This window comes from Anthonomus grandis, chromosome 22, assembly GCF_022605725.1.
Source record: "Anthonomus grandis grandis chromosome 22, icAntGran1.3, whole genome shotgun sequence".
Lineage (NCBI taxonomy): Eukaryota > Metazoa > Arthropoda > Insecta > Coleoptera > Curculionidae > Anthonomus > Anthonomus grandis.
The window spans coordinates 3,123,629-3,135,917 of record NC_065567.1 but is presented as its reverse complement, the minus strand read 5'-3'; the positions used below and the strand labels follow the sequence as shown (position 1 = coordinate 3,135,917).

The window sequence follows — 12,289 nt, the reverse complement described above, 5'->3', positions numbered from 1 at the left end:
ATAAAACTTAATATATTTGTTTCGTTCTTATAGATTAGCTAATTACTTTATTATGTATTTTTCCCATCGTAATGTTATCTTCGACTCAATAAAACCATTCTTTGTATAATAGTTAAATATTAATTTGTAAGAAGATGAGAGGTAATTAAGTTGTTTTGTCATTCTAAGAAAGTTATTTACTTTCTCATAATAGAAGTTGGATTTTGGATGTTTATTAAGTTGTCAATTAAGATATTATTGTTATAATTATTAGTACCTATTGATAAAACGAGAATATATTGTACGACAGAAGGAAGAGCAAAATACTTACAGTGAGAACTCCGTAACAGTTTAAATCTTGTTTATAGTTTTAACTTTAATAAATATATAAAAAGTGCTCCAGTGCATTATTTCCAAACGGTCCATTACAAAAACTGGTGTCAGAAGTGGGATTCTCGTCATCCTGAAAAAGCTTGAAGCTGTGCCATTAGTTCCTGGGATCATTCCAGAGAATCACATCTAAAAGCATCTGAAAGGGGTAAGAACTTCAAGTACCTGATAAGTCTTCCAAACCTTGGATTGGACATAGAGGCTTAGTGGACTACGCAGAAGAATCACCCATTTCAACTGTAAAGACCAGCCAGGATATGCATCTTGGAAGCCTTATAGTCATACTGTAAGTCAAATCTTTATGTATCCAGATCTTTCATCATTACGAAGAATTTAATCCTATTTCAAATCAAATATAAACAATGTCTCTTTCCTTGGAATTAGCAGAAAAAATGTTAGTCCGTTTCGATGGTACAAAATCTAAACTTTATGATTTTATTGATAATGCCGAAAGTGCAATTAAGCTTGTTAAACCTGATTGTAAAAATATTTTATTCGCAATAATACTATCAAAAATTACTGACAATGCTAAGGTTTTAATCCGAAATCGCGATTTTGAAAATTGAAATGAATTAAAAACCTATTTAATAGAAATCTATTCTGAAAAAAGATCTATAAGTCAAAGGCAATTGGAATTAACGTCATGTAAACACAATATTGGCGAAAGTGTTATTTCATATTCTAATAAAGTAGAAAATTGCTATATTCAATTAATCAATTCTTTAGATATGGATCTTGCAAAAAAAGCACGTGAAGCTTGTGTAAATTTACTAAAAAATCAAACTCTTAATGTCTTTATAACTGGCCTAAATCGAGAATTAGGTATTTTAGTCAAATCTCAAAATCCAGATTCACTAGAGAAAGCTATATCAATTGCATTAAACGAAGAACAAAAGCAAAAGTCTAAAATTGAAATATCTAAATATCAATCTGTTAATAACTCTACTACCCGCCATTGCTTTAATTGTAACAAACCTGGACATACAACCATAAACTGTCGCTTTAATCGAAATCAAAGGCAAAATTCATTTTCTCATCAAAACTCTTTTAACAGGAATCCTTTTTCAAATAGTCAAATTCGACATTTATCACATAATCAAAAATTCTGTAGATATTGCAAAAAGTCTGGTCACTTAATTAAAGAATGTCGTAAGCGCGAATACAATAATAAAATGAGAAATCAAAATCAATTTCCTAATAATAATCCAAATAATTCTAATAATTCTCGTTCCAATAATCAACATAGAGGTTTTAACCAAAATCGAATTACTAATCAAAGTTCTAGCGTAAATCAAAGTCTCCCAAATATCTCAATTAAATTATATAAATCCCTCAATTTATTCTAAACTGCATTTTTCAAAGGACATATTTTCAGAATTGAAAGCTGTTAAATCGACACTCGAAGTTTATTACTATAAACCATTAACATGCTTGCTTTTTTTTTTTAATTTATGGAGATTTATTTTCTTATTCTTTTCCTTTTATTTATTTTCTTTTGAATTATTTTCTTTTTCTTATTCTTTCGCGTCAAGATTCTTCTGCAATAAAAATAAATACCATGTGGCACAAAAATAATTAAATTACTTGATTTAAATTGAGAACATTTGCACACAAATTAGAAATACAAATGTAACAAATGTAACTTGTAATTGTACTAATGTAAGTAAAATAATTTTTTCAGGCACAATTTTTGGAACAATTCTCTTAGCAATATTCTTTATTGAATTTAATTCACATAATCTCTTTCTCCCCCAACTTAAACCAATGTTTTTATTTAAAAATATCAGAAAAGCCTTATACAATACCAATGGTCTTAATGTATTGTATGACATTGAAATCATAATAACACACCATAGTTTATTGACAAACAGCTCAAGTCTTATTGATGTGATTATTTCAAGTCAAGAACTTGATATGATAAAAGCCGTTTCTACACCTGTGTCATGAAGCCTAACCGACCATAATTTATTATACGCCAACGTTTAAAATACCGTAATAATGATAATAATAAAACACATGTTTTTTTTGGTCGGTCTAAGGTAAACAGGGCATCTCGGTCCTGGGAGACTATTAGGTATTGCCCCGGAATTCCATGGACAATCTCAGCCTCCCGGTTTTTCCAGAAATACCCCGTTAAGGAGTCACAACCCAGAAGTGGTGCAAGTCGAATAACAAATAGAATTTAGCAAATACAAGATTTTATATAAAACACGAAACAAAAAAAAATAAAAATTAAAAATGTTACTCCCTAATTTATAAACTAAATTTTTAAAACAATTTCTCTCAATTTGCTTCAGATTTCAATAAAAAATAAAAATAAATCAAATGTTACTAGGACAACAAGTGTTCTCTGACTAGTTTTTTAAAAGCATTCAGAGTTATACATTCCTTAATAAAATTAGGTAACAACGAATTAAAATCGGATAAACCTTTATAAAGTACAGAATTGAGCATTTGACTAGAATTACACCTATCTAATAAAATAAAGTTAGAGGTACGACGTGTGTCATAATTATGTACACTAAAATTTTTAATTTTATTTTAAAATCACTAAAAATTTTGATTTTATCGTAAATATACGTTCGTAACATTTTATTTTTTGCTTTAAACAGAAAGACATATACACTAAAAGCAATTTTTTGTTTTATTGTCAACATGTTTGACACATTAAGCATTAATGACACTGAAGTAAATCTGTTGCATTTCGAAATAGTTCTAATTGCTCGATTCTACACGACCTGTAATTGGTCGATTTTAAACTTAGGTATATTATAAAGAAGTGATGAACAAAACTCAAGCTAAGGCGCTGCTATGCTATTATGTAACAATAATTTGGTAGTTAGTGACAAATTTTGTCCTACCTTTGAAATAAAACTTACTTTTTTCGAATACTTTCGTGTCATGTAATCAGCATGTACGTGAAAATTTAAATAACACCTAAATATTTAATTTGTTGTTCGTGTTCGATTGCAATATCGTATATGTAAACATGAATATTATCTGTGTTAATACCTGATAGTTTACTTTTCCTTCCAAACAAACAAATATGGTACTTATAACATATAGATTCAAATTGTTAAATTACAAAAGCTATTAAAATTACTTACACAAATTAAGGGGTTTCGTCAATACATCTTACAGATCTAGTGCCTCAGATAAGGTTAAAAGGTTAAAACGACTAAAAATCAATAAATATGGCATCCACAATATGATAAAAAGCTTAATTAATTAACAAATAATTGGACGTTGAAGACATAAAACTTACATTAAGATACATGAGGAATGGGACCAAACATGGATTTACAAAAACTTTAAAATTACATCATTACGACAATACGATAATTATTTTGTAAACAAGAACTCTCAGTTCTTGTTACAAAAGAACCATATAAATTTTCAAAGAATAGCGTGCGCCTTTCTTAAAGTATGGTACCTGTAATTTGCAAAAATAGATTTTAATAAGTTGGCCACAGATGGCGGTACTGGAAATGATACTTAAAATATAAATGTTTTTGACTCTTTAATATGAGAGAATGAAAAGGCGTTATAAAATTAGCATTGAAATTTAATTAATTAAAAAAGTGTGTAGATGAATGATTTATTTGATCATTGGCACAATATGTAATACTATTATTCTGTATCGTTTTATTTATCTCTAAAATGTCTAGTAAATCTAGTTTATTACTTTAAATTTAGCTTTTTGATGTTTGTTAAATATGATTTAAATCACTTTAATATGTTTTGTCCAAAACGGAAACCTTTTAATTTTCTTAATAAGATATTTCGATCCACTGTCTCAAAAGCCCTTTTAAAATCGAGAAACGCAGCCAAAACAAAATTCCCTTTATCCAGTTCTTTAAGAAAACTGTCCAATCAAATCACGACAGGCGAAAATATAAGGAATGACACTCAGCTGTTTTTAACGTCAGTCTTGCGATTTATTTATTTTTGTTGGAAATGTTTGCTAAGGGCTTGTATTGTTGTAATTTTTTTTGGATGTCACTACCACACAATTTTTTTTTCAGAATTAAATAAAAACACGATACAACCACCATGTATGGATTTAGGCCAAAGGAATACCGTCGAAGAGCCTGCAGATCTTATTATGTTACCTAATGTTGCTCCAAGCACACCTATCTTAGAGCAGGTGCCATTTATTGAACTTGAGCGAAACATAAGCGATTTAAATGAAATTACCAATCAACCAAAAAAAATATTTGCAGAACTCCAAAATGTCACTCCGTTGCAAAGTGAATATAAAGAATTTAAGGAGAACACTCAAGGGACTACCGACTATTCCGTAATAGTATTCAAATGTGAAGAACTTGAGAATTTTCCTTCCGGTCGAGAACCTGTCACCGACAGCCCATATTCTATGGAAACTAGCAGAGAACTTCGGATCTGCAGAATACTCTTTCAAGCTTACCAGTTGAAAACTTCAACCGGTCGCCTTACGAAGCTTCCGATTTACAAGGAGAGGTCGAGCAAATTGTACAGCAAGATATTGATAATGTTCCAAGAACTACAAACAGCAGCATGGGGCAAAACCACCGAGTTCATCTGGAGGAAACATCTACTTCTGAACTCCCAGAGAGTGACAATGATTCTGAATTCTTAACAGCTAGTGATTTAGATGAAGATGTAATGGGTTTAACTAGAAAGTGTAAGCGAAAACCCGAAACTTGGAAGGTGAATGCACAAAATATTTTGAGAATGGCGGGATGGCTTCTCACTACTATCGAAGCAACACGAAAAGAAAATATTTGCCAGCTGGTTTAAGTGAGGCTCGTATCTATCAAGACTACGTGGAGTACTGTAAAGAGCACGTCGCCCAGCCAGAAAAACTTGGTTTTTATATATCAATGTTTGTCTCAGAATTTAACTACGGCTGTCACACTCCAAAAAAGGATCAATGTGACTATTGTACTCAACACAAGAATAAGCCAGATGAAGAAAAAGAAAAGTGTAAGGAAGAATACAACTTGCATTTGATTCGAAAAGAAGAAGCTAGAGAACACAAAAAAAATTGCATGACTGAAGCTCTTAATAATCCGACTATTGTTTTACCATGGACCTAGAAAAAATATTATTAACGCCAAGTTTGCAAGTAGGGCAGCTATATTATAAAAGAAAGCCAAAGACTTACAATTTTACGGTATATGATCTTGCTACTAAACAAGCGACAAACTATATGTGGCATGAAGGTGCAGGTACAAAAGGAGCTTCAGAAATATCTACTTGTTTGTGGAAACTTTTAGTTTCATTAGGACCCAAGAAAGAAGTGACTCTTTATTCAGACACAGCATCAGGTCAGAATCGCAACTCAGTTATTTCTGCAATGTTCCTAAGAGCCGTAAAATAATTACCCATCGAAACAATAAATAAAAAGTTTATGGAATCGGGGTACTTAGAAATGGAGTGCGATTCTGTGCACTCTTTAATAGAGGCCCGGGGTAGAAAAGTTGACGTTTTTACGCCAGAAGGATGGTACATTGTCGCCCGTACTGCAAAAATAAACAAACCGTATCACAAGATTGTGGAATTAGATTATACAAATTTCCTCGATTACAAGAAATATAGTGGTCAAGTGATGACGAACAAAACTCAATCGGAAAATGGTGAAGTAATGAAATGGTTAAAAGTAAAGTGGTTCCAGTACCGCAAAAACGAGCCACTAACTATCTATTATAAGTATCGATTAAGCGACAATGACTTTAAGTCACTGAATATTCAACGTAGAACGCGTAGAAATAGATCTGCCATTATAGAAGTACCAAGATTGTACTGCTCCCAACCAAAAATAGAGCAAACTAAACTAAGAGACCTATTAAACCTTTGTCAAGATGGTAGCATTCCATCAACCTATCACGAATTTTATAAAAATTTGACCCCTGAAGATAATGTTCAAGAAAACTGTAGTTCGGACAGTGAACTAGAAATCCCAGACTAATATAAAATTATAATTAAAATTGGTGGTGGTTTACCTATTTTTTTTGTAAAATTTCCAAAAATTTTTTGCTATTAAACTCCATTAAAAACTATTATTTTTTTATTTTTGTATTTGCTTGTAAAATGATAATTCACTTTCACTAAGTACTAAGTATAACTTAGATGAGACCGAAGGTTTAAAAACACAAAGAATGAACGTACTGTACCCAATTAGCATTGTGCTGGGTTGTATAAAGTTAGGGTAAGACAAGTTTGCTTAATAAGGTAATGTTTTATGGATACAATAAGCTGATACTTCGTTATTGTTGGAATAATGTTTTGTGGTCTAATAACCACATTTACAGCTATTTCACAAAATAGTTGTGTTTAAGGTTGCTTTTTCTAGGTTTCAGCATTTAGCAGAGTGGCTTGACGCTTTTGGAAATCCCGCACGTGTTGTAAACTTCGCTTCAATAATAGCAATATTATTTTTTTTTAATTTTGTAACTTAAATATATGCTTTATTAAAGAATAGAAAAAAGTTTTATTTATTTTAAAACTTATGCCTATAGCTGATAGAAATGAAAATTCAATATTATATTCCAGGCATATTGCAATATATTTCGTAAAATGAGATATATGTGGCAAATTCGCAATATCCAAGTAGCGTGACGTTATATATTGCGCGCGCAGGCTGTTCTTTTCTAGAAGGCATTGATTTAATATTGTCAAAAAATCAAACCCGGTTCAAAATTAAAAACATCGTTCACACACACCAACACTGGGCTTTTCTTGAGTCTAGTGTTTTCCATTTTGTCCAAGAGGTCATACCCTTCTTACACTGATGTAACAAGGTTGTGTCCGCAAGGCAAAAAGGCTTCTGCCTTTCTGGCCACTAGAAGAGAGAAGGTGGTTTGCGAATGGTGACTTAGTTTCAGTTATATCTGAGTTTTTCAATTTTTCTACTAGGCTGACGACTTCACAAACTCTGGTGGAAACCATCCTTCCGGATTGGCCTACGTAAATTGCTGGGCATTCACTACAATTCAATGCATATACACGTCTAAGTACGAAAGGATATGAACTTTCTCCTTTACTTGGGCGATATTTCTCTTTAGGGTATTTGTCGTTCTAAATGCGATCAAGACATTCAACTTTTTTTACTGAAAAAAAATTGTAGTCATTAACTAAATATTTAGTAGCGTTTAATACATATTCTATTAAGATAGGCGCCAACCTAGACGACGTGTTATTTTAAATAAAAAATAAAGTATTAAGTTAAAATAAATAGATCATTTAGTTAAAATTATCTTGGGTTGGGTAGAACTAAGAACAACTAAGAACACATATTTATTTTACTATTTATTACATTTCTTATTACCTGACAGTGCACTTAGTTGTTATTAAAACATTATTAGTAAAATTAACTAAAGCCATTTAAGTAGAATCTGTATTGTTGTGACGAATTCATAATGAGTTACTTATTTTATTGGATATTACGTCACTTAGCAAAAAATCAATTCAGAAAATACTATCTAACATCAAAAATTGAAGAGGAGAAGAAAATATACTTATTCACGTATTTAAAAGAAATATGAACTTAAATCTCTAATCATACATTTCGTTATACTTAATTTAATTTAAGTTTTAAATATAATAATGTACTTGAGGTATAATAGGTTTTTTTATATACCTAGGAGCTGAGGTTTAATCTATTAATCTCTGAGCTCGTTTCTTCTTTTCCATATCCTACGTAACTTTATTATGAATATTAAAATTTAAAACGATAAAAACAACGAGAAGACAAAATAAAATAAGTAACTCATTAAAGCCATTTAGTTATACTACCGATGCTGACGGTGGTGACTAAATTGCTTTAATTATTTGAAATAAAACCTTTAGTAACTTTTAATAACAATTTATTAATGTTTAGCAATTCCTTTTAGTTAAGGTTAGTTGTGAGTTTATTCAATCATATATTTTTGTATTATTGCAATAACAATTGTCAAATTCAGAATCCATTGGTGAACCTACACAGTTAGGTCTCAACCAGAGGAGTTAAAGTGTTAGATATGCGAGGAAACATGCATTTTTAGCGAGAAGAGAAATACCGCTTTTGGATGCTATTGCGATTTATGTAATAAACCCGTTTACAAGGCTTGCAGTGGCATAAAAAGCGCAACAGAAATCAGAACTATCCTTTTGGCCAAAAACAGAAGAACATGCATTTTTTGGTGTCCCGATTGTAAGAAGAAGAACTTGGCTCTATTGCAAAGAGCAGCTGGTTTAGATATTGGCTAACGAAGTTGAGATAACCTATTTAAGATTGCTAAATAGAGATACTGATGATAAGAACGAAATCCTAAAAGAAAATAACCAGCTTCTTAAATAGAGAATCGAGCCATTGATAGCTGAAATGGACATTCTAAAGATCTCTGGCAATGTAAATAATGCAACTTAACAACTATCAGAAACATTGGAAAATATGTTTGATGAATATATTGAGAGATAAAACCGCTTGAATAACTTTGTTATATTCAATTGTCCAGAAACCACAAATAACACTTAAGAGGTGGCTGTCCGAGTCATTGAGCACTGTGCCCAAGCCCAAGCGATACAAATATACAGGTGTTTCGTTTGGAAAAGCGGAATGAGAACAAAAATAGACCATAGACCCAGAAATAAAGGTCATCTGCTAATCCACTTATCTTACTAACGCTATAATACGCTATGCTAAAGAACTCGGAAACAACACAACTTTAAAACACCTTTCGATTAGTCAGGATAGAACACAGAAACAGCTCCAGGAGTATAAGCAAGCTGGAGAAACTAATCTAAGGATTCTTTATCGTAATGGTAAACCTATAACTTTATTGAATCATAATTTAAACTAGCAAGGTTTTCTAACATGTATATAAGTATCGCTTATCAGAATGTCAGAGGTTTGAACACTAAAACTGGGGATTTTATAACTCTGTGTCTCTCACTGATAAGCATTGGTGGCAGTTACAGAGATCTGGATTCAGGATGGTGTCTTTAATGACGAACTATTTATCCAAAACTACATTGTTTTTAGAAGGGATCGGAATTTAGATGTGATGAATGTACTGAGAGGAGGAGGAGTACTGCTTGGTGTTAGGAGTGATATACCAGCCACGGCAATTGATCTTCGGGCCATTGAAATTGATACCTCGGATACATATAATTGATGATACTCTTGATATTGGGATGTAAGATGCTAATCTTTTATAAATCTGTATATATTTTTGTTATTTATATTCAACCACAAACGTCACTGTCTCAATATCAACTTTTTTTTTATTATTTCTCTGTGTATGAGCCCATACAAAACAACAAGCTCATCTTTATTGGAGACTTAATTATTACATTTATTTGCCAACTTAATAAGTTAAATGATTATATGGCATTATCCAGTTTCAAACACTTTAATACATTAAAAAATCCGTATAATAATATATTGGATCTTGTAATAAGTAATTTTGAGTGTGACGCTTCTAAAGAAAATCAAACACTTGTTCCTGAAGATAAATTGTATCCCAGCAATTTATATTCCAAATAAATTTCTAGTCTTGGAGAATAAATTATCACGTGCTTATGCGTCTGATGTCAATCTGGCAGTATCACTCTTCTATAAGCATCTATATGATATACTCGGCCAAACAGTGCCTCTCTTTAAATACAAAAAACACAAAATAAAATACTCTGTAGGTATACAAATGAAATTATCAAAAATTTGCGAAAGAAGGACAAACTTCATAAAATATGCAGAAAAAAAAACTTTATTCTAACTATATTGCACTCTCTAGTATCGGCTAATAAAAATTAAAATTGATAATGCCTATAAGTCCTATATTAAACAAACTGTCATTTGTAAAAAATGATCCCAAACAATTTTGGAAATACGTTAATCAAAGGAAAAACATTTCCCGAATTCCTGCTTCAGTGGTTCTAGGTCGGTTCTCATTTACAGCACCCCAATGCATTGTCAATGGTTTTGCTGACTTCTTTAAAGGTGTTTACGTGGACTTGTCGCATCCAGTGCCTACACACCTTGGCCGGGATTCCTGCTCCCATAACATATTAATAAACTCTTTAACTGAAAATGATGTGAAGACTACACTGCAAAAAATGGAAAACAAACACACAGCTGGACATTATATGATCCCTTATTTTATTCTTCGAAATTGTGCATAATGTTTCACAGCTTCCTTACTCCTCATATTCAATCTTGCTATAAAAACTTCCACTTTTTCAGATACTTGGAAGATTTTTAAAATTACACCAATACATAAGAGCTGCAACAGACAATATCGAAAATTATAGACCTGTTTCGATACTGTCCAACTTCTCAAAGGTTTTTGAAATGTGTATCTATGACAGCTTATTTCATCAACTAAAAAATCATGAAAACACAAACACGAAACTAAAAAATCATATTTCCTCAAAACAATACGGTTTCTTCAGTAGAAGATCGACCGTTACGAATCTCACGTGTTTTCTACAAATTGCATACAAAGCTGTGGACATAGGAGACAATTGGATGTTGTGTACTCTGTTGATTTTTCGAAGGCCTTCAATAGGTTGGACCATGGTCTTATCATTGAAAAAATGATATCTATGGGTTTCCATCATGGCCTTGTTAAATTTTTTGTCTCCTATCTGAAAGATTGTTGCCAGTTTGTTGAATTCAATGGCTTTAAGTCAAATTGTTACCTTACACTAAGTAGTGGCCCTGAAGAAAGCAATCTTGCCCCATTCATTTTGTCTATATTTGTCAACGATATCACTAGTACCGTTGTGTCTGAGTGTCTTTTATTTGCAGATGACTTAAAAATATTTCGCATAATAGAATCTAAAGAGGATTGTGATCTATTGCAAAGAGACATTGATGCTTTAGCACACTGGTGTACAATAAATAAACTACCTAGAATATTAAAAAGTGCGAGTGTATGCCAATCTCAAATATTTACAATGAATATAAGCACAGTCATACGTTAGGTAATACTCCCCTAGAAAAGTTGGACTCTGAGGGATCTAGGGGTCACAGTTGATAATAAGCTGACATTCAACAAACATCGATGAAGTTGTTAAATCTTCCTTGAAAACTCTTGGATTCATAATCAGATCAACAAGAGAGATTTGAAAGGTTGGACAGTCTTACATTAATCTCTACATTAATTTGTATAATGAGCTAATTAGGTCTAAATTACTATATGCAGCAATGGTATGGTTCGTTAACTCTAATGTCCATATAGTTATAGACAGACTAGAATATGTACAGCGCAGGTTTTTAAGGTATCTATGCTTCAAAATTGATGGAATATACCCTCAATCAATTTTGAAGGAGAGTATATTCCAAGGGGATATGACCATAAACTACTTCTACAAAGATTTAATTTTTTGTCTCTGAGGCACTGCACTATTCTGAGTACCCAGCATTTTTTATTTAAACTATGCAACTATAAAATTGATCTTTTAAGGGACTTTTCCACCTATACACACTAAAAAACCTTCGTTTTTATTTGTAAAATAGACCTACTGACTTAGCAAGAAATAAACTTTTATATCGAGCTTGCTCATGACTTAATATTTACACAGCTATATTTACATACACAGCAATAATGATATTGACTTGTTTAATGGCACTATAGCTACATTCAAACGCAAAATTTCTCCAATGATGGAACTTGAACCTTATAACCACTAAATATTTAGTTTTTATTTTTTTTCAGCTTATTGGTTCTGTATAATTACTTTTCATTTGTTAAAGATATATGTTCTCTTATTATTAGGAATTTTCTGTTAGACAATGTTTGGTAAATAAATAAAAATAAATAACAAGCCGCTTTAGTTATTTCTATAAAGTAAATTCCTGTGGTTATTATACGGTTTGTAATTTTAACTAGCCAGTGTTGTTGGTTTAAATAAAGCAATTAGTGATATTAAATAATATATATATTCTTAGATTTAC

The 12,289-nt window shown here is 31.5% G+C and overlaps 1 pseudogene; it reads left to right on the top strand.

Annotated features, from left to right (window-relative positions):
• Positions 1 to 354: 354 nt before the first annotated feature.
• LOC126749199 (uncharacterized) lies at positions 355 to 1,532 on the top strand (annotated as a pseudogene).
• The last annotated feature ends 10,757 nt before the right edge of the window (positions 1,533 to 12,289 follow it).